The 23,884-nt window shown below is 43.2% G+C and overlaps 1 long non-coding RNA gene across 1 annotated transcript in view; it reads left to right on the top strand.

Moving 5' to 3' along the window:
* Positions 1-299: 299 nt before the first annotated feature.
* LOC135897102 (uncharacterized) overlaps positions 300-23,884 on the top strand; it is a 58,800-nt gene continuing 35,215 nt past the window's right edge. Inside the window, exon 1 of the long non-coding RNA XR_010562910.2 lies at positions 300-507. This is a non-coding gene — a long non-coding RNA (uncharacterized lncRNA). The remainder of the gene's footprint in view (positions 508-23,884) is intronic.

Consider the following 23,884-nt stretch of genomic DNA (forward strand, 5'->3'; position numbering starts at 1 on the left):
TACGGCGAATTAGGTGGAGTTCTGAAATATATTCTAGTGGCATATAATATTGGCGCTAGCAGTTGACTGATTTTATGAGTAGGAATAAGGAGCACAACTCACAGAAATAATAAACCTCACGTACTTCAACATGAACAAAAAGTACGATTCTTCTACTCCTTTTTTCTTCCTCGGCTATAAACAATGAAGAAGCACGGAGTTGAATTTCGAAGGAATCGCTCGACGGGGAACAAAAACAAAATCTACTGCGGAATATTGTTCTGCCCGCCATCTGCTACACAGAAAGGCGTGATGTGGAAGCTTTCGCGTCTCTACGTCTATTATTTTCTTCCAGGCTGTTTTTGAGGGGAAGAGATGGACGAGAAGAAGCTGTTTACCATCATTCTACTCAGGCTCATTTAACCGCGTTGGAATGCGGCTTGAACTTGCGATCAAAGACATACAACATCCGAGAGGTAGTACATATTTTCTCATCATAAGTCTGAATTGCATTCATTCAAAAAGCGGGTAAGTGAACCTGTAATGCTCTTCCATGGTTTTGATAATAACTATGTTGAACGCACGCCTGATAAAATTATTTTATGTAGGGAGCGTAGCTCTAGTTAACAAGCACAAAAAATTCGGCAGTGATACTTAAGACTCCTTGAGTGTGGGAATGCGAAAGCATTATAGTCGCTTTGGTTGGATGTTTTCTTTTTCTGCACGTTCCTTGTCCGCTGAAGCTCTACCCTACGTTTTAACTATACGCGTCGGTAAGGCCCAAGGAAAATGCGCCAAGCGTCTCAACGCGCTCGTTTGCCCACGACCAGTTCATAACTCCAAAAAGCGCTCAGCTGCGTTTATTTGGACGACAATGCTCTTTATATTCTGCACTAATTTCATACTCTTATGAGGTGGCGCCATCTGCTACTCATTGGCTGTGCCATTAGGAACACAACGGCATACGCACTATGGCACACGTTTAACTGCGACGTGACGTGCGCAATGAAGCACGCACTAGGCACAAATTTAGTCAACCAGAACTGTGGCCCACACGTGGCGTCTGGGAAGCGCGATTGTCTCGCACCCCGATCGGCCGTGCTCGATTCTCACCCATACCTAAATATTTACGTAATTTTTTTGTGAAAGGTATTATTTTACTTTGTTTACAGTAACCGTAATGAGAAACTTCACTTCAATTGGAGCATTCTTTGATTGGATTTACTCTCTCCCGCTGGCAATTTTTGGTTTCATCATTTTGGTGTCATCATTACTCCGCAGTCTACAGCGCCAGATGAACGTGTAACGGTACATATATTGATTTCGCACAAAAAGGTATCCCTTGATCTGTGTGTATGGTATGTGTTTGCCAGGACGACGCAATATTTAGCTTTCAGAACACCAACACTTGTAATTCTTTCCCTGATATTGGGACAATCGATTCAATATTATTTCCTAACCAGTAAAGTTTCAGTCTAGGTTAATCATTACTCCATATTTGTGCCATATGTGCCATATTTGTACCTGAATAACGACCTGCAGGGGTGGCGCAAGCACTGTTCACGTCATGGTAAGCAAATGCAGTTGAGACATTGTCGAAGTATTGCGCAATTGATCCGATATTATTTCCTAATCAATAAAGTGGCAGTCTAGCTAATTCATTACTCCATATTTGTGCCATATGTGGCATATCTGTGCCTTAAGAACTGTGCCTTAAGGGTTGGTGCAAGCACTGTTCACGTGATGTTAATGAAATACAGTTTAGGCATTGTAAAACCAGCTGCCGCAGCGTTTCCGTTTGCTTGCTCTTATTGCCTAAACTAATACACTGTTGATGGCCCTATAGAATAAATTTTACAGTGTCTACGTTCGTGAATGTTTGTTCAAACAGTTTATTTCCTAGACAAAAACATATTTCGCAAAGAAAACATTAATGTACTGGCGCAGTTCAAGTCTTTCTTGCACGGTTCTGTACTTTGCAGAGGTAACTGACGTAATAGATGATAATAAAAAATAATAATAACAGTTTAGGTAGTGTCGTAATAGTGCTGTGATATTGTATTGTTAATATTGTAATGAGTAGAGCAATTATTCATAAGAATGTACAATCTGTTATACTAAAATTATATTGCATATACATAATATCTGTCTTACTTTTCTGTTCATGCGCCTGTCGTCACATCATCATCATCATCATCATCATCATCATCATCAGCCTGGTTACGCCCACTGCAGGGCAAAGGCCTCTCCCATACTTCTCCAACAACCCCGGTCATGTACTAATTGTGGCCATGTCATGCCTGCAAACTTCTTAATCTCATCCGCCCACCTAACTTTCTGCCACCCCCTGCTATGCTTCCCTTCCCTTGGGATCCAGTCCGTAACCCTTAATGACCATCGGTTATCTTCCCTCCTCATTACATGTCCTGCCCATGCCCATTTCTTTTTCTTGATTTCAACTAAGATGTCATTAACTCGCGTTTGTTCCCTCACCCAATCTGCTCTTTTCTTATCCCTTAACGTTACACCTATCATTCTTCTTTGCATAGCTCGTTGCGCCGTCCTCAATTTGAGTAGAACCCTTTTCGTAAGCCTCCAGGTTTCGGCCCCGTAGGTGAGTACTGGTAAGACACATCTATTATATACTTTTCTCTTGAGGGATAATGGCAACCTGCTGTTCATGATCTGAGAATGCCTGCCGAATGCACCCCAGCCCATTCTTATTCTTCTGATTATTTCCGTCTCATGATCCGGATCCGCCGTCACTACCTGCCCTAAGTAGATGTATTCGCTTACGACTTCCAGTGCCTCGCTGCCTATTGTAAATTGCTGTTCTCTTCCGAGACTGTTAAGCATTACTTTAGTTTTCTGCAGATTAATTTTTAGACCCACTCTTCTGCTTTGCCTCTCCAGGTCAGTGAGCATGCATTGCAATTGGTCCCCTGAGTTACTAAGCAAGGCAATATCATCAGCAAATCGCAAGTTACTAAGGTATTCTCCAGTAACTTTTATTCCCAATTCTTCCCAATCCAGGTCTCTGAATACCTCCTGTAAACACGCTGTGAATAGCATCGGAGATATCGTATCTCCCTGCCTGACGCCTTTCTTTATTGGGATTTTGTTGCTTGCTTTATGGAGGACTATGGTTGCTGTGGAGCCGCTATAGATATCTTTCAGTATTTTTACATACGGCTCGTCTACACCCTGATTCCGTAATGCCTCCATGACTGCTGAGGTTTCGACAGAATCAAACGCTTTCTCGTAATCAATGAAAGCTAAATATAAGGGTTGGTTATATTCCGCACATTTTTTTTAGGAGGTTGTGGCCAAGTACTGCACCAGGGTGGCCAATCCTGCTCTGGTGAGGGAGTGCGCTACCGGTTCTGGTCACCGGGATCAGGCGACACTCCAGGCCTGTTTGTGCAATTTTATCAACACGCGGATTTTTTTTTATTCTGGTGGAAAATTGCCGGCACCGGGATTCGTACCACGGACCTCTTGCACGCGAGGCGGGTGTTCTACCTCTACGCCACCTCTACGCCACCTGTCATTACAAATCCTTTCTTAATGGCCAGGATCGCGCATAGTCGCGAAGAGTTCCCATCTTACAAAAACGCAAGCGTCTTTATTTATTTAAAGCTCGTAGAGCCATGGATGTCATTAACTTCCAGCAGCAAAAAGGCTGACCCTTCGGAAATATGCAATGGACACTATGAAAAGGTGTCTTGAGGTATTCCTTGAGGAGTGCAATGGGGATACCGTTTGAGAGAGCGTAATGCTTGTCTTCTGCATAAAACTTTGAAGGTGATTTAAACATCATTCAACGTACGTTTTGCGTATGGTATTTGCTCCAATGTAGTCATCCCTCACGTAAGGACAGCAGAACGAATGTTCATTTAGATTATATTTCGACTGCCCAATCTTTGGGGTCGGTCCACACGTTTGGACTGGGCATACCTACGGGAAGGGGAATCATTTTCAAGCTACACTACTTTCGGGTTCAGGCGAATTTTTAGACTGCACAACCTTCGGAATCAGTCCACATTTTATACGGCACATACCCACAGAAATAGAGTTGCAATTTTCATGACTTGATCGCTATATTCAACGGCCTTTTGTTCTGTTTATGGTCTAAATTTTCTCTTTAGCAATGAGCGAGAATATTTAACGACGCCTTAGAAGAATTCGGGAAATGCTAGCGACTTTAATCGTACAAAGGTTGCTTCAAAATGATTGTCTAAAAATGTTCTTACATGTATGTCACAGTGTCGCTCCTTTTTCGCATTTTCCTAAAGACAGACGTCGACCTGTAGTGGTGCCAGCATGAAGACGGCGCGTGGCCTCCTATATCTACAATGCACCGGAGCATGCGAATGCTGCTAAGCTCCTCATGCGGCAACCGCGCTTCTCTCGGATATTTGCACAAGCTTCCCAATGAAGTAGTGTTGTAGAGAAACCCGCAGGCGTGTTTCTGCGGCAGATCTTCTCCGAGACGAGAAGATAAGTGCATCAGTGCGCTCAAGCTCTGCCAGTTGTTCGCTTACTTGCCGCACACGCCGTGGCATATTCTCAGTGACCCAAGCTCGTCAGAGCTTCGATGAAGAGTGGCACATACCAAATGCATTAATGGTGCAACTCTTTTACACGATTACATGAGAGATGTTCATTGAAAAGTGCCACACACGCATCGAATTTCTGGCACAGCCAACCAAGGTATCCATTTGCTGTCCTTGTGGAAGGCTTGTGACCTGGATTCGGTACAGTATAGATACAGATAAGTTTAAAGGATGTTTCGTCATTGTAGAGTGCTGCATTGCCGCTGTACATACACAATACCAAAGTTTGAGTCAGACATTCATTTAGGAGCGGCACACAACTAGTGGCACATACCTAGCGACCCAAGATAGCACCAAAGAGGTCCCACTAAGACCAGCAAATACCTCGGGGTACATAGTTAGAGACCCAAGTTCGAAATAAAGACGTTCACTGAAGACCAGCACACACCAACGGGAACTTAGTGACTCAAGCCGGCATAAAATACGCTCATCGGAGGCCAATACAAACCGCGTGACACGTAGCCAGTGACCCAAGTCGAAATCAAAGAGTTTTATTGCACAGTTGCGTGGTTCCGTTAGTGCCCGTATTTCTGATGAGGACGAGCCGCAGCGAGGCTTGGCCGAACTACCAAGTGATCCTCTTGTCTCGTATACGAAAAAGAATTGGCCGCATTTTTACTGCACATAGTGCTTGGTTTCTTATATAGTTGTTCTCTTTTCAGGAACCGTGAATGTCGGTCTCCCTTCCAGGCCATGGCTCGCCCTGGTAGGCTAGCCCTCCCACTGAGTCAGTGCTCTTGAATGTTTTCTTTGGAATTGAGTAAATACCCTGCTCGGCGCCCTCGTTCCCACACATGGTGGATCCATTGAGCTTACCTAATCAGACATTTTCCACAACGAGCTGCGGGGTATAACCGAACACTTTACTGACACCTCGAAGGTGAGGCGTTTTCACAAGGCAGGCTTTCTGTGCAACTGAGCTAATGTTCAATGCCTCAATGATTTGCTCACCTTCACGAGTTTGTCTAGCATCTCGGTTCATGCTTTCATGTCTCTATACCTTCCATGTGTGAATTGGGCACAGTTCGTGGTGAACCCACCGATATCAGTCCTTAGACCTTCTGGAAGATGCTTTCTCTGGTGAGTGTTGTTTCTGTTTACAAATCCAATAAGTCAGTGGTTGATAATGGAGTTCCAACTGCGCGCATTATCATCTCGTTCACCGGTTTAACGCGCGTGTCTGAAAAGAAAACTTGGACGCATTTGTTCGGCGTGGAGACCTTCACACGCAGAACACCGTAGTGCCGAATACGTTGGAGATTGGGCACAGTGCTAATGTCTGCAGATTTTCATTCAGATGGTGTAGATGTGAAGGCTCTCACTCCAGAGCAGCCTGCGACGTAGATGCACCAAGTTGTCGCTTATGCCATGACACTCATAGTGGTGCGGACAGTAGGTGCCATGCGCGAGCCCATGAGATGCAGGTGCTCGAGGTCGCGGAGAAATGTCATTGTTCCTGTGTGGAAGCAACAGCAGCAATTCAATAGCGTGAAGTCGGTTACGCAGCCGGTGCATCACGTCAGTCTGCATCTTGAGATGCGGCACTTTCAGCCGCAGTAGGCACAGCAATTGGCAGCGTTATTATCGGCCTATTTTATGTCCGCAGCAGGACCGAGGCCTCTCCCTGAGATATCCAGTTACCCCAGTCCTGCGCCAACTGATGCACACTTCGCCTGTGAATTGCTTAATTTCATCAGCCACCTAGTTTTCTACCGTCCTCGACTACGCTTCCCTCTACTTGGCAACGATTCCGTTGCACTGATTCTCCACCGGTTGTGTGTCCTACGCAATACGGGATCTGCCGAGCTCCATTTTTTCTCTTAATATCAATTAGAATAGCGGCTATTCCCGTTTGCTCTCTAATCCACACCGCTCTCTTCCTGTCTCTTAACGTTAAGCCTAACATTCCTCGCTCCATTGCTATTTTCGGGGCCCTTGTTCTCCAGCTTCTTTGTCAACCTCCAAGTTTCTGCCCAACATGTTAGCACTGGTAGAATGCATTTATTCTACACCTTTCTCTTCAATGATAGTGGTAAGCTTCCAGTCAGGACCGCCGATGCCTCCCATAAGCACACTAACCCATTTTAATTGTTCATTAAATATCCTTCTGATGATCAGGGTCCTCCAGTAGTATCTGACCTAGGTAACCGTACGCCTTCACAGAATAAATGCTGCTTGAGGATCCTGAACTCTAGTTTCTTTGCCTGGCTACTAAGCCATATATTTTCTTCTGCATATTAATCTTGAACCCCACTCTTACCGTTTCTCTTCTACGTCCTCAATCATTTCTTGCAATTTGTCCTCTTTGTTTCCGACCACGACAATGTCATCCGCAAACCGAAGATTGGCGATATATTCGCCTATGATCCTCACTGCTAACCCTTCCGAGTTTAATAACTTGTTAATTTCCAAGCACAGAATCAATAGCATTGGAGAGATTGTGTCTCATAGTCGGACTCGTTTCATTATAGGCACCTTTACACTTATTCTGGGGAGAATCATGGTAGCTGTTGAATCCTCGTATTTTCCAAAATATTCACTCCTTCATTACGTGACCACTCTATGACTGCTGTTGCTCTCCTAAATCAAACACATTTTAGTAATCTATGAATAGCATATAGAGAGGTTGACATTACTGTGCAGATTTCACTATTACGCGATTGATGACATGGATGTGGTTTATTGCAGACTCTTCCTTCTGTAAGCATGCCTGTTCTCTTGGTTGACCTAATTCAAGTGTTGTGCTTATTCATTTAGAAATTGGCTTAATGAAATATTTATAGAATACGGGAAGTAAGCTAATGGGCTTATTATTTTTCATTCTTTAACGTCTGTTTTTGTGAACTCGTGTAATGTTGGCAATCTTTCATTTGTCTGGTATCCTAGAAGTCGCGAAGCATTTCGTATAAATGGCCGCAAGCTTCTCAAGCATGACACCTCCTCCTCTTTGAATAAATCATGCCTTATTCTATCTTCTACTGCCTGGTTTCCTCGGCTCATGCCTTGCGAGGACCTTCTAATTTCATCGCTAGTTATAGAAGAGATATTTGCATCCTGGTAATTACTACTCCTAATGGAGGTAGCATACCTACTCTGCGCAGTGTACAGGTCCGGTAGAACTCTTCTGCTGATTTTAATATATCATCGAAAGCGCTGATCATAGTGTTCTGCTTTCAATGCATACATCTTGGCTTGTCCTAAGTCAAGTTTTTTTCTCACTGCTTTTTGCTGGGTCCATTTTTCAGTCTTTCTGACGTCAGAATTTCGAATATTCCTTACTTTCTGATTGTTGATCAGTTTTGACAGTTTCATGAATTCTATGTGATCTCTTGAGTTAGACACTTTCATTCTTTGTCGTTTTTTAGGAGATCTTTCGTTAGTTGGGAGAGCTTACCTACTGGTTGCCTTAGTTCCTTAGCTCCTACTTCAGTTGTTGCTTCTGAAGCCAGTCTAATTACCGTTGGTTCATTACCTCTCTGTCATCTTCATCCCTCTGTGTTAACGCTGAGTATTTGTTTGCATGCACCAGGCTGAATTAGTCTTCTTTAAGTCTTACTGCGCCTACGTAAACCTGTTTATTATTGACTAATTTTACACTTTATCTCGCCATAATGATGCGTGTATTTGTTTATCTTTCATTGGGGTACCGCGTGTTACCGTGTACCAAATGTTATCGCTCTGCGCAGGACGCGCTTCATGTATCGCAAGTTACTGGAACGTTTATTGATTTATTTATTTATGCAATACTGCAAGCCCAAATGAGGGCCCAAGCAGGAGGGGCAGAATACATATATATATATATATATAAATATATATATATATGCGCTCACATGAAAAATACAAAAGCAATGCAACCTAGGTATATATCAGAAGAAAATTAAAATGAAAGCGAGGACTAATAAGATTAAGAGAAGGTACACTAAAGGAAGGCAACTCGAACAACATTAGAACACTATCACACGCATATATGAGAACTTGCAGCCACTTTCGACAGAAAAAAAAAATACCAGAACTTGAACGAGTGACCATTGCAATATACTGAAAATAATAGAACACGGAAGATGAGGAAAGTATCAAACAAAATTCACGTGTATAAAAAAGAGAAAAAAACTAGTAACAAGGCTTGCCGACATGGCACACCCCTAGTATTAAAGACATGCGTTCAATAGAATCGGTGTTTATCAATTGTGATAATGGCAGGCTGTTCCAATCTTTTACAGTGCACGGAAAGAAGGAAAACTTAGAGAGGTTAGTTCATGTGTTATAAGGTGTTAAAGAATCAGGTCGACGATGCCGTGTTCGGCGTGCAGTAAGTGGTTTAACATAAGCATGTGGGTCGAGAGATAAACAGTTGTTTTTAAGCAAGAAAAGAAACTTCTGTCGTTGTATTTTCCTGCGTAGTTGTAGCGTTTGAACGTTATGTCGACTCATTAAGCTAGTAGGAGAGTGACTCAATCTATATTTAGAAAAAATATACCTGACAGCTTTACGATGGACCATCTCTAAAGCGTTAATGTCAATTATCTTCTAGGAATCCCACACAATGCATGCATATTCTGGTTTTGGTCGGAAGAGTGAAGTGTTAGCCAGTAATCTAGTACCAGAGGGAGCGTACTTTAGTTTGTGGCTGAGGAGGCAAAGCTTCCTGAAAGACGAGTTACTTACGTTATAAACGTGGCTATTCCAGCTGAGGTCAGTGGTTATTGTGAGTCCAAGATATTTATACTGACTGGCTTTGGTTAGTGGTTCAGAGTCGAGGTTACAGACAAACGACATTTCTTTTCTTACGGACACGTAAATAGTCTTGTCTCTGTTCAATTCCATGCCCCACCGACTGCACCAGAAAAGAATCTTTTGAAGGTCAGAGTTAAGCATTAATTGATCTTCGTGGCAAGTAACCTCGTTAAACAACACACTATCGTCAGCAAATAGTCTAACTTGAACATAATGAGAAATTTCGTTAGTGATGTCGTTTATGTATATTAGAAGTAGCAACGGTCCTAGTACGCTACATTGAGGTACTCCAGAGTCTACTGAAAGTTCATTAGAAGAGTAATTATCAATTGAAACAAACTGCTTGCGATTAGAAAGATAAGCTGCCACCCAGTTAATAATATAGGCTGGAAGGTATATCGACTCAAGTTTATTGTGAGGAACAAGGTCAAACGCTTTCTTAAAGTCTAAAAATATTACGTCAATTTGGCCCGACTTGTCAAGAGCACTTGCAAGGTTGTGAATAATTGTGCTTATTTGTGTCACAGTATAGAAACCCTTTCGCAAACCATGCTGATGAGGGGAAAGTACGTTGTTGTCACTTAGGAATTTGGTTATTTCATTAGCTATAATATGTTCGAATTATTTGCAACATGATGAAGTTAATGATATCGGACGATAACTAGTTACAAGGATTTTGTCACTTTTTTTCGGTATGGGAGCGACACGTGCAGTTAGCCAGTCTGTAGGAAGTTTAGCCGAAGACAACGAGGAACGGAAGATAACAACAAGAAAAGGGGCTAACGCTTCAGCATATCTGCGCAGAAAAGCGTTCGGTATGTTGTCTGGTCCTGGAGATGATTTAGCTTTGAGGTTAAGCAGCATCGACACAACACCAGGTTGCGAAACAATATCAGAGGTCGAGTTACATGACATGCGGTTAAGGTTTATAACACAACCGAAATTTGAAAAAAATACACTCTGAAAATAATTATTGAAGTGCTCCGCGACACCTCGTTTTTCGACAACGACATGGCCCTCGTGAACAATTTGGTCAATTGATTTTGTTCTTGCGCTTAGAAAAGCCCATAATTTTTGGGGTGCCATTTGAATAAAATTTGGCAATGTATGGTGAAAATACCAGCGCTTAGCTTGCTGTACTTCTTGGTTGAGTTTATTTTGGATTTCGTGAATAGAAACACGTGAGGCACGTCATTGTCTCAAGCGCTTAACTTTCTTTTAAGCTGCAAGATCTTTCGCATTATCCAGGGAGTAGCCTTGGAAGTTTTTTTAGTTTTACTACGAATAAAGTTGCTAAGGCAGCGAGTGATAATTTCTTTAAATTTATCCCAAAGGACAGTAGCATTGTAACTGTAAAAGTTATCAAGGCATTGTTCGATATAAGCCAAGACGCATTCGTCTCTGACGCGAGAAAAATCTTTAACAGCGGTTGTATTAATCTTTTTGGTGTCAAGCACTTCCAAAGAACAAGAAGAATATAGCAGACTATGATAATAATATTCCAGGCTCAACCGAAACTAAAAAGGTTTCTAATGGACGACTTACAAAAACGAGGTCAAGTATGGTTGCTGACCTACCATAGGTGCGCGTTGGCAGTCTTACATCCAGTTGTAGATTGTGACACAGGATGATTTCATGCAAGTCACCTAAGTGTGAATTTATCTCGGTGCAGAGAAATCCGTTCTCCCAATCAATATCTGGTAGGCTAAAGCAGCCTATAAGTAGTGTTTTATCGCTTGTGAATGAAACCGTATGTTCAAAAAGATCACAAAAGGATTCTGGGGGCGAGTCAAGTGCTCGATAAACTGCAAATAGCAAGAATGATTTATCCCAGCAAGTAAGCTTTATTGCAACAGTTTCCAGCCACTTTCGACAGAAAAAAAAAATACCAGAACTTGAACGAGCGACCATTGCAATATACTGAAAATAATAGAACAAGTAAAATCAGGAAAGTATCAAACAAAATTCACGTGTAAAAAAAGAGAAAAAAAACAGTAACAAGGCTTGCCGACATGGCAACACTCCTAGTATTAAAGACTTATGCATTCAATAGAATCGGTGTTATCAATCAATTGTGATAATGGCAGGCTGTTCCAATCTGTTACACTGCACGGAAAGAAGGAAAACTTAGAGAGGTTAGTTCGTGTGTTATAAGGTGTTAAAGAATCAGCTCGACGATGCCGTGTTCGGCGTGCAGTAAGTGGTTTAACATGAGCCACCCCGCCCCCTCTAGCACATGCCGAACGCGGTAAAGTCCACTGATTTCTTGACTTGTGCCGGAATTTTTCAAATGCAATGCTCCTGGCAGGAGATCTTTATTTCTTGGGGATATAAAACTGATGTTTGTGGCAACAGGTTGTGTATTTGAGTGTGTGAAAATAATTTTCCATCTCAAAATTCAGGTCAAATTACTTTTCTACGTGGTCGATTCTATTCTGCATTCGACCTCAGTTTCTCTTCTGCTCATATGTCCATTTAATCTTGGGACACGTTTCACAGTAGAACAAGCAGGGATCCCTTACTGACCATTTTGGAAACGGTGCTGTCACGTCAGGCTGCTATAGTAAGGCAAAGATGGATCAATAACTATAAAACATAAATGAGCGATAAATTGAAGCTTATCCGTGTTGGCAACTTCTGATCAACAATGGAGAGCTGACTACGTAGTATCACGTTTCAGTTCGGCTATTCAGCCCGCAGAGTGAACGATTATGTCTGGCTACTTGCCATCAAACTCATCTTGGTAGAATAAAGCATGCACACAGGATAATAGGCGAATAAAATCAACGTGGAAGAGCGTCCAACATATTCATCCCCGATAAATTGCATGGACGCGGAATTCTGTGCACCTGTGTTTAATGTAACCGCGGCGATAGCTAAAAAGGGAAAAAAATGGACTGCATTCATCTTTGTCAAATCTAGAAAGATCAGCACTTTTCATCTTTTTACGGAGCAAAATATCTGTTCAACTGTCCGCATGGTTACATTCTGCTGTTGTATCTCCCAAATAAGCGGCGGATTCAATAAATCATATCGTGAAAGGGCTTGAACCACGCTTTTCATCGCAGTGTCGCAGACTTGGGTGGCTTAAAACTGAGGCATCGAGTTTTTAAAAGCTGCCACCACAAAATTATCCTATGTTATCTTAACTACATATTAATCGACTCATGGACTGGACCGTATCACAACTCCTACGATTAAATTATTGTTTAACTCTTTCCCAAAGGAGCTCTTGAATATAGTTACCTGTTAGCTACAATATACAATAATTCCTTCCTTTATAAAAATTGCAAATATGTAGCTTTTACTAAAGAATGCAAACCTAGAATATGTATTGTACATTAATCGGCCAATTCTCGTTGGATTGTATCTATTCAAAATTCTAGAAAAAGTAATCCATGTCCAGTTCAATGAATTTGCTCCTTCTCAGGGTATTCTGAACAAAAGATAAATAGGATTTAGTTCTGAGTGTCCCCTATGGTCAGGTCACGTTGATTTAGAAATAGCATTCTTCTAGCAGGGTTATCAGAAGATGTATCAGCATTGTTAACTTTCAATATTGCTATAACATATGGCAGTGTCGAAGATATAATTTTGATTTCTAGATTACCAAGATGTGCTTTTCCAGACCACCTAATGGCCTGGATGCAACAGTTGCTTGCGGATAGAGAATTGGTTTGCTTCGAGAATGGGCTGATACGGGTATATATTAACGGATAAGATACGTGCTACGGCATTCAGTACTTTCGCCACTTTCATTCAATATTTCGTTATCTTCTGTCCTGGTCCGTCAGATTGAGGAACTCTATCTCTATTGTGATGACATTGCATTTTTCTCCTCATACGGGATGTCAATACATTACACCAAACTTGGCGATCATATTTGTCTGAACTCGAGTACTGGCTGGAGGACTGTCTTTTTCGCTCAAAGGGCCCCTCACCAGGTCTGGCCCTTTTGAGCTGACAAACGCAGATCATACGTTCTGCGATAACGATAGTGTCTGCAAAGCATTATATCGTTACGCGCCGCGGAAAGATCTGAAATTTCTAACCGAAAACCGCTTTGCTTTCTCCTCGCGGCCCCGCACTCCAAGCAGGACGCTGACGTAGTCATGCCCCTGTGAATACGTATTCGTTTCCGCAGTGTGACGTGGCTCGTGGTGGCACTTGACTTCGAGAATTATTCAAGACAACATCTGTTATCTGTGCAATGTGTTCCTTGAACTGGGGAATTGAATATTATAAAATAAGAAAACACACAAATGGAATGTATGCTTGGTTTATGATTTGCTTCGCACGAAAGCAAGAGAGATCTACTTTCGCTTCGCCTGCTTGTTCCCACGGTCGTGCGGTCACGTGCGCAGGTACCGAAACTGTACCATTTTCGACCGTGTTCAGCGCGTGATCATGCTCTGCGATCCGTTTGTTCTGCCTCAGTATTCGTGTAACACTGAATTATACCTCTAGTCATGTGTTCTTGTGAAAAGCGTACAAAATCGTGGACTGCGAGAACAAGACAACAGCTCGCGCGCGACGCCGTAGGCGGTAAAGCGTAGAGCCGAAAAAAAAGCAAACAGAAAAAAAATAAGGCGGAACCTGTTACGTATGCGTCCCGCGATCCTTGAGGTCCGGTAGGGGAGTACACAGGGAAGGAATTTCGCTTTCGTTGGCTAGACGGGGTGAGTGGAGAGAGCGTCTTGCTTGGCAGTGGAGCCCGCGTGCTAAAATCATGCGTTTGCAGCTCTGGATTATTTATATCTCGGCTATTAATAAATCGATTTGAAACATTTTTTCGGCAGGACGCTCCCTAGAGGACGCGTAAAACTTATCGTATAATCAAAATTTTGATTCCCCCTTTCTTTTTTTTATTTTGACATTCTCCATTGCACTGCATGTGCAGGCTTAGAGTGACACCTGACACCGGCGAAAGATGCCGAAAGCAAATGGGGCTGTACTAATTCAGGTACAACCAAGTTAGGAAGGCCCACTAATTTGAACAAAGACACTCCCTCACCAGAACAGGAATTGGCCTCCCTGGTTTAGTATTCCGCCACAACCTCCCTGATGATATCAACAGCTAACCAATGGCCCTCTGTCCCCAGCACTTGCGGAGCAGCTGGCCAAGGCAGGGGTCAGACCTGTAACGCAACAGAAGGTGCTAAGAATCTCGGGCTCAGGACAGGCGGCCAATGGAAATTGACCCTTGTAACATTTAACACCCAAATCCGCTCAAATTAGGCTAGCTTAGCAGGACTCTTCGAGAAACTATCATACATTGTTTGGGATAATATCGGCCAAAGTGAGATTAGAAGAACTGGTGAGGCGTAAACATTGCTAAATACGAGCCGTGTCCTCTGCTACAGAGGTGTCCTGATAAGAAGCAATACGGGGCACGATTCCTAATCCATAAGGACATTGCGAGTAACACTGAAGAATTCTGCGGCATTAACAAGACGGTAACACTAGTCGTAATCAATCATAATAAGAGGTATAGATTAAACGTAGTACAAGCCTACAAATCACATCCAGTCACGACAATGAGGAAGCAGGTCAGTTCTATGAAGATATCCCCATGGTGATGAAGAAAGCCCTAATGGTGAAACAGGAACTGAAATTGATTTCATGCTTTTTGCCGATACCACCATAGTGCAGGATGTAGAAGTGATAGGTAGGGTAAAGTGCAGCGATCATAGGTTAGTGAGGGCAAGGACTCACCTTAATTTGAATACAGAAAGAGTCAGATTGGTTAAGAAAAAGCAGGTATGCTTAGAGGCAGTAAGGCACCAGTTTAGCCTGGCACTTGCAAGTAAATATGCGGCCTTAGAACAGCTAGATGATGAAGATGACATAGCGGTAATGAATGAAACCGTAAAGAGGCTGGCTTCAGAGGCAGCAGTTTAAGTGGGAGGCAAGGCACCAAAGCAACCAGTAGGCAAGCTCTGCCAAATAACAAAGGACCTAATAAAGAAACGACAAAAAATGAAAGTGTTGTACTGAAGAGACAAAATAGAATTCGCGGGACTGTGAAAACTGATCAGCAAATCGAAAATAAGTGATATTATAAATAATAACGTGAGAAAGAGTGAAGAAGCCGTAAAAAATGAACGCAGTCTGAAATCAGTGAGAAGGAAACTTGGCATAAGACAAACCAAGATGTATGCACTGAAAGATAAGCAAGCTATCATCAGCAATCTCGAAGGTATAATAAAAGCAGCGGAAGAATCCTATGCTGACTTTCACAGTACCCAGATGACTCAGGAGTACTCCATTCAAAGCAATAATGAACAGTGTATAGAAACTCCTCCTATACCTAGATATGAGGTCAGAAGGGCCTTGCAATGCATGAACCGGGGAAAAGCGGCAGGAGAGGATGGAATAACAGTCGATTTAATCAAAGATTAAGGAGACATATAGCTAGGAAAACTAGCGACTCTCTATACGGAATGTGTATCGACTGCAAGGGTCCCAGAAAACTGAAATAATCCAAACAATTTACTAAACGACAAAAAGAGAGACGTGAAACAACTGAAAAATTAGAGGCCCATTAGTTTACCCCTTCATCATCATCATCAGCAGCCTAGTCACGCCCACTGCAAGGCAAAGGCCTCTCCTATACTTCTCCAACTACCTCGGTCATGTACTAATTGTGGCCATGTTGTCCCTGCAAACGTTTTAATGTCATCCGCCCACCTAACTTTCTGCCGTCCCCTGCTACGCTTCCCTTCCCTTGGAATCCAGTCCGTAATCCTTAATGACCATCGGTTATCTTCCCTCCTCATTACATGTCCGGCCCATGCCCATTTCTTTTTCTTGATTACTTAATTACCCGGGTTTCTTGATTGATTTCTTAATTACCAGGGTTTGTTGCCTCACCCAATCTGCTCTTTTCTTATCCCTTAACGTTACACCCATCATTCTTCTTTCCATAGCTCGTTGCGTCGTCCTCGATTTCAGCAGCACCCTTTTCGTAAGTCTCCAGGTTTCTGCCCCATATGTCAGTACTGGTAACACACAGTTGTTATACACTTTCCTTTTGAGGGATAGTGGCAGCCTGCTGCTCATGATTTGAGAATGCCTGCCAAGCGCACCCCAGCCCATTCTTATTCTTCTGGCTATTTCAGTCTGATGATCCGGATCCGTGGTCACTACCTGCCCTAAGTAGATGTATTCCCTTACCAATTCCAGTGCCTCGCTACTTATCGTAAACTGCAGTTCTCTTCCGAGACTGTTAAACATTACTTTAGTCTTCTGCAGATTAATTTTCAGACCTATCTATCGGCTTTGCCTCTCCAGGTCAATGAGCATGCATTGCATTTGGTCTCCTGAGTTACTAAGCAAGGCAATATCATCAGTGAATCGCAAGTTGCTAAGGTATTCTCCATCAACTTTTATCCCCAATTCTTCCCACTCCAGGTCTCTGAATACCTCCTGTAAACATGCTGTGAATAGCATTGGAGAGATCGTATCTCCCTGTCTGACGCCTTTCTTTATTGGGATTTTGTTCCTTTCCTTGTGGAGGACTACGGTGGCTGTGGAGCCGCTATAGATATTTTCCAGTATTTTTACATATGGCTCATCTACACCCTGATTCCGTAATGCCTCCATGACTGCTCAGGTTTCGATTGAATCAAACGCTTTCTCGTAATCAATGAAAGCTATATATAAGGGTTGGTTATATTCTGCACATTCCTCTATCACTTGATTGATAGTGTGAATATCGTCTAATGTTGAGTAGCCTTTACGGAATCCTGACTGGTCCTTTGGTTGACAGAGGTCTAAGGTGCTCCTGATTCTATTTGCGATTACCTTAGTAAATACTTTGTCGGCAACGGACAGTAAGCTGATCGGTCTATAATTTTTCAAGTCTTTGGCGTCCCCTTTCTTATGGATTAGGATTATGCTAGCGTTCTTCCAAGATTCGGGTACGCTCGAGGTTATGAGGCATTGCGTATACAGGGTGGCCAGTTTCTCTAGAACAATTTGACCACCATCCTTCAACAAATCTGCTGTTACCTGATCCTCCCCAGCTGCCTTCCCCTTTTGCGTAGCTCCTAAGGCTTTCTTTACTTGTTCCGGCGTTACCTGTGGGATTTCAAATTCCTCTAGATTTTTCTCTCTTCCACTATCGTCGTGGGTGCCACTGGTACTGTATAAATCTTTATAGAACTCCTCAGCCACTTGAACTATGTCATCGATATTAGTATCGATATTGCTGGCTTTGTCTCTTAACGCACACTTCTGATTCTTGCATATTCCTAGTTTCGTCTTCATTGTTTTTAGGCTTCCTCCGTTCCTGAGAGCCTTATCAATTATATCCATACTATAGTTCCTGATGTCCGCTGTCTTACGCTTGTTGATTAACTTAGAAAGTTCTGCCAGTTCTATTCTAGCTGTAGGGTTAGAGGTTTTCATACATTGGTGTTTCTTGATCAGATCTTTCGTCTCCTGTGATAGCTTACTGGTTTCCTGTCTAACCGCGTTACCACCTACTTCTATTGCACACTCCTTAAGGATGCCCATGAGATTGTCGTTCATTTCTTCAACACTAAGGTCCTCTTTCTGAGTTAAAGCCGAATACTCGTTCTGTAGCTTGACCCGGAATTCCTCTAGCTTCCCTCATACCGCTAACTCATTGATTGGCTTCTTGTGTACCAGTTTCTTCCGTTCCCTCCTCGAGTCTAGGCTAATTCGAGCTCTTACCATCCTATGGTCACTGCAGCGTACCTTACCGAGCACGTCTACATCTTGTATGCCGCCAGGGTTCGCGCAGAGTATGAAGTTCGTTTCATTTCTTGTCTCACCATTCGGGCTCCTCCACGTCCATTTTCGGCTAACGCGCTTGCGGAAAAAAGTATTCATTATCCGCATATTATTCTGTTCTGCAAACTCTACTAATAACTCTCCTCTGCTATTCCTAAAGCTTATGCCATATTCATCCACTGACTTGTCTCCAGCCTGCTTCTTGCCTACCCTGGCACTGAAGTCGCCCATCAGTATAGTGTATTTTGTTTTGACTTTACCTATCGCCGATTCCACGTCTTCATAAAAGCTTTCGACTTCCTGGTCATCATGGCTGCATGTAGGGGCATAGACGTGTACCACCTTCAATTTGTACCTCTTATTAAGTTTCAGAACAAGACCTGCCACCCTCTAGTCAATGCTATTAGCCCCGAGAATTAGGAGTGGCGCCCTCTCGCGAGTGACGTCACGGCCAGGACGCCGCTCGCTCCGGCTCGCTCGGCTGCCGCGCGCGCTCGTTCCCTTCGTGTATGCTTGCGGTATGGGTGGCTCGAGCCGTACGTATTGAAGAATACGTTGGCTTCTTTCAGCTGCCATACCTTAACCACAGTTTCTTCTTCAAAAGCGTGTGAGTCGAGAAACTTCGCGGCTTGGATATCGCAAGCTAAGTAGCGTTAAAGGGGTCTGCTAGGTTTTGCAATGCATATATGCGCCGTGTCTATCGGTAAATGTTGACTAAAAAAAGAATATCTGCAAATTCAACGCGCGAAGTTGTGTATGATGCTTCGCTAAACATTTAACATTCCTTTAGTATTTAGCTATGAGAGGCATTGCATTTGACGTGGAAGAAAAATTTGGTAATTGGCGTCAACATGTTATCTGATTTTAGAAAGACACTGCCCAGCGACGCTCTCATCATGATTCCTATTACTCTGGTGTGTTGTTCTATTCAAATATGGCCATTCATTAATGCGTAAAAAAATACTTAGGCGCGCATTTCTTATGAAAAAGTTTGCTGCTACTTTCATCCCCCTCTGAAACAGGCCTCCAAAAAACGAATTGCTCATGGCTGCTAACACGACGGCGCGTCATGCAGAGTATTTACATAGTTAATTCACAAACATCATAGTAGCAATCACCTGAGAGAAAAGTTTCGTTGTTAAGATCGAGAGCCATTCAATTGAAAGTGATGAAATGTTTCATAGTGGCCCTCAGTAGCCTTTATCGACAATATGGCACACCCCTGATCACGTAACGGTAGCAATCGACTGTCCGTATGGCGAGGCACGCTATGTTCGCGAAACCCATCAGTTCACTACAACTTCGAATTAAAACCATAAAGCATGTTTTTTACAGCGCCAACTGGAATGGCTAAAGTATTCTCGAGCTACTACACCGCAGCTTAGATTTCCTGCATACAAAAGGAAAATTCAAGCACCTTCTGTCTCACCATGTCTCGATCCAGCGTTATTCAATTATACAAACGGATAACTATTCGCTTCGTCGGTACATAAAAGAGAACCTTGCAGGCAAATTAAGTTTGCTCCAATCCAATCGCAAACATTCATAAAGAAAGCACCACAAGCCTTGCAGATACTTTCACTTGATTTCTGACCCTCCACCGGGGGAATTTCGATATCTTCAATATGTCCCATACTACTAATCATTGACGCTTTGACTTCTTTCCGGCTGCAGCTATGCGGTCCAGCAGGCATACTTCACTAAAAAATTGGGCCGAGCAGCCTGTGTCAGTTCGCCAAACAGATTCGTCATGTATATTCCTCAAGCAGCAAGCACCAGTAAATTTCTCAAGTGAGTTTGATTTGGTTTATTAATTTCCATTTACACACACACATGTACAGAGGAGTGGTAAGTGGAGGTGGATGAGGGAAAAAAGTCGCACAGACGAGGCTTGAGGTAACCTCACCCCCTCAGGTACAATACGGCTGCATGGGGTAACACATCAAGCGCCATATAAATTACATTTATATAGTGGCCATAAAACATTGCAGTTATACAATATATGAAAGAACAGTGAAATATTTCCACAATAACAATGCAAAACACACTGCGGCATTGAAATAAATAAATGATATACACTTGGTAATATAGAGAAAAAAAGAGGAACATAACTTACATTATTAATCATTAACAAACGCGCCCTAAAGAGGTGAGTTGAACGTGTAACACGGAAAAGGAAATATGTATTGGTACATTCCTATTTGTACTCTGTAAATAGCTGTAAGCCTTCATTATCTTTACTTCAAATTTCCGCCACTTAAAAAAAATAAACACGTGAAGAGCCGCCTAATGTTGGCAGGCAGTTAAAGAAGCAAGTGAGGCGTGTAGAATCTAAGCTCCAGTATTAGTCAAGTCCCCGTGCTACTGCCGAGCGTTTCTGTGAGCAAATGCAAAAATTCGATATTATACCATGAACTACTCGTCGTGGGCAAACCTATTTTAGCGGAATAAAATCAACGTAACTGCTGTAGAAGTCATATATAGCCAGCTTTGTGACATACTTGTTGCACCGCGGCAGGTATGGTATCATAACTGGATTCCTGTAGGCTATGCTTTTGCGATTGTCTATCCGCGCATGAAAAACCCACAATGGGCTGGTCTGCGTCGCTTCGGCTAGCACTGTAGCGTTGCCTTCGAGAGCTGCATTGTTGTCTAAGAAATTAGCTCTTTGAATAAATGTTCGCAAAGGAAGACGTCGTAAAAATATATTTGAGACGACCACCATAAGTATACAAGCAGAGAGAACGAGGGCGAACAAACGAAAACACCGCAGAAAGCGCCCGGACAACGCCCGAACTGTAGCAGACGACAGGCGCGAGTCCGTGCCCTGACGTCACGCGAGCGGCGCTCGCAGCGCCGCTCGTGTTCGTTCTCGGGGCTAATAGAATTCCTGTATGTTACCAGCTATTTCCTTATTAATCAGGAATACGACTCCTAGTTCTCGTCTCTCCACTAAGCCCCGGTAGCACAGTACGTGCCCGCTTTTTAGCACTGTATATGCTTCTTTTGTCCTTCTAACCTCACTGAGCCCTATTATATCCCATTTATTGCCCTCTAATTCCTCCAACAACACTGCTAGACTCGTCTCACTAAATAACGTTCTAACGTTAAACGTTGCCAGGTTCAGATTCCAATGGCGGCCTCTGCGGAGCCAGGTATGCTTAGAAACCTCTGCTGCGTCACAGATCTGACCACCACCGTGGTCAGTTGCTTCGCGGCTGCTAGGGACTGAGGGCCGGGGTTTGATTGCTGTATTCATATAGGAGGTTGTGGCCAAGTACTGCACCAGGGTGGCCAATTCTGCTCTGGTGAGAGAGTGCGTTAGTGGTTCGGGTCACCGGGATCAGGCCGCACTCCAGGCCTGTTTGTGCAATTTTCTCAACACACGGTTTTTCTGTATTTTCGAGTGGAGAATTGCGCCGCACCGGGATTTGAACCATGGTCCTCTTTCACGGGAGGTGGATACTCTACCGTCCCCGCAGGAGGTAAATTAAAAAATTAAATTATGGGGTTTTACGTGACAAAACCACTTTCTGATTATGAGGCAGGCCGTAGTGGAGGACTCGGGAAATTTCTTCCACCTGGGGTTCTTTAACGTGCACCTAATTCTAAGTACACAGGTGTTTTCGCATTTCGCCCCCATCGAAATGCGGCCGCCGTGGCCGGGATCCGATCCCGCAACCTCGTGCTCAGCACTGTAACATCATAGCCAGTCAGCAACCACGGCGGGTCCCGCAGGAGTTGTACGCCTCATTTAACCTAGAGTGGTGACCTATTTGATCAGTCAAGGTGGATCAATCTGAGCTCGGTTATACCGCACGGATGGCACTCGGCTAGAGAACCTGGTATTTATGACCTGCGCATGTGTGGCCATACATCAATTGAGGATATATATAATTTTTAGGAGGGTTCCCGTACAGTGATAAAACAAAGGAAAATACATTAAAAGGAAAAAAAAGAAAAAATGGGGGGAGGAAAAGTAAAATACCAGGTGATTTGAACTCGTGACCCTTGGACGTTGCCCGGAAATATAGCTTATACTCATACTTACGTGAAAGCCTCATACTTACGTGAAAAGAGACTGATGTTTTCCGCGATATTCGATGGAAGCCATACTTCTTGGAAAAATGGCCGCCCGAGGAGAAGAGTGAACTCGAGCGGCTTTAGAGACTAGGAAAACTGCCTAAAAATATTTAGACTTGGGGGAAAGTTTTGTTAACGAACTATAGCACGGCAATCAGCACTCGAATACGACGAGAGAAATTATTGAGACGTGGAAAATTCGCTTGATATAAATATGTTTTGCGAGACAAATGCTTGTAAGTATTGAACCTCTTAAAAGATGAGGGTGAATATGCGCTCACCGAGAGGGCATCGTCCGCACGAGACCACCACCGGGCACCTTACTGAGACGTGGAGAGCTCTGCGGCCGGAACAAAGCCTCCCTTCTCCGCCGGCCAAGAGGGGAAAACGCGCTTTCCGATCGCTCAATGTTGCGCGGACATAGTATAACTCTAGCGTCTAGGAAAAGCCTAAACAGGTGCGAGGGCGGCACGCATAGCGTGGGAAGCTAGCCACCAGAATAACTATCTCAAGGACTACTGCAGACGAGGGCGAAATACCTTCGTGTAAATATAATAACCCTAATAGGACTATTTTCGAAAGAAAAAAAGGAAACGGCCCAGAAGGCTATACTACGAGAGCTGTGACACTGACAATTATCTCTCTCTCTCTCTCTCTCTCTCTCTATATATATATATATATATATATATATTCATCTCATCTATGGGATCGCATGCGCGCGCTGTTACTTTGTCTCTGCGTGTAGTAGGTAAGAGAGCCAGTTTAAGGGCGGAGAAGGAGGAAGGCAAGGAAAGCCTCGGAAGCAAAATTGCAGCGCCGTCGTTTTAAAGCGCACCCATGGTAGAGAAACGGAAGGCGATATAAGCATGCGTGACCATGATACGCATACGACAACGTGCCTTAAAATATTTAGACTTGAGGGAAAGCTTCGTTAACAAAAAATAGCACGGCAATCAGCACTCGAATATAATTATAACCCTAAGAATAATTGTAAATATTCATCTCATCTAGGGGCTCTATTGCGCGCGTTGTTGCTTTGTCACTGCGTGTAGTAGTTAAGAGAGCCAGTTTAAGGGCGGAGAAGAAGGAAGGAAAGGAAAGCAAAATTGCAGCGCCGTGGTTTTAAAGCGCACCCGTGGTAGAGAAACGGAAGACAAAATAAGCGTGCGTGGCCATGATACGGACACGACAAACTGCCTTAAAACATTTAAACTTGAGGGAAAGCTTCGTTAACAAACGATAGCACAGCAATCAGCACTCGAATATAATTAGAACCCGAATAATAATTGTAAATATTCATCTCATCTATGGGATGTAATGCGCGCGCTGTTGCTTTGTCTCTGCGTGTAGTAGTTAAGAGAGCCAGTTTAAGGGCGGAGAAGGAAAGGAAAGTCTCTGAAGCAAAATTGCAGCGCCTTGGTTTCAAAGCGGTAGAGAAACGGAAGGCGATATAAGCGTGCGTGGCCATGATACGCAAACGACAAACTGCCTCAACATATTAGACTTGATGGAAAGCTTCGTTGACGAACTATAACACGGCAATCAACACTCGGGTTTACCCTAAGTACTATATAAAATATTTACCAAAATATTGTCCAATAGAATAAGGGAAACAAAGGAATTTAATTAAACAGGGCAACAGGTTGGCTTCAGGAAGAGATATTCTACAATGGATCACAACCATGTCATTAATCAGGTTATCTAGAAGACCG

This window comes from Dermacentor albipictus, chromosome 7 (assembly GCF_038994185.2).
Source record: "Dermacentor albipictus isolate Rhodes 1998 colony chromosome 7, USDA_Dalb.pri_finalv2, whole genome shotgun sequence".
NCBI classification, from domain to species: Eukaryota; Metazoa; Arthropoda; class Arachnida; order Ixodida; family Ixodidae; genus Dermacentor; species Dermacentor albipictus.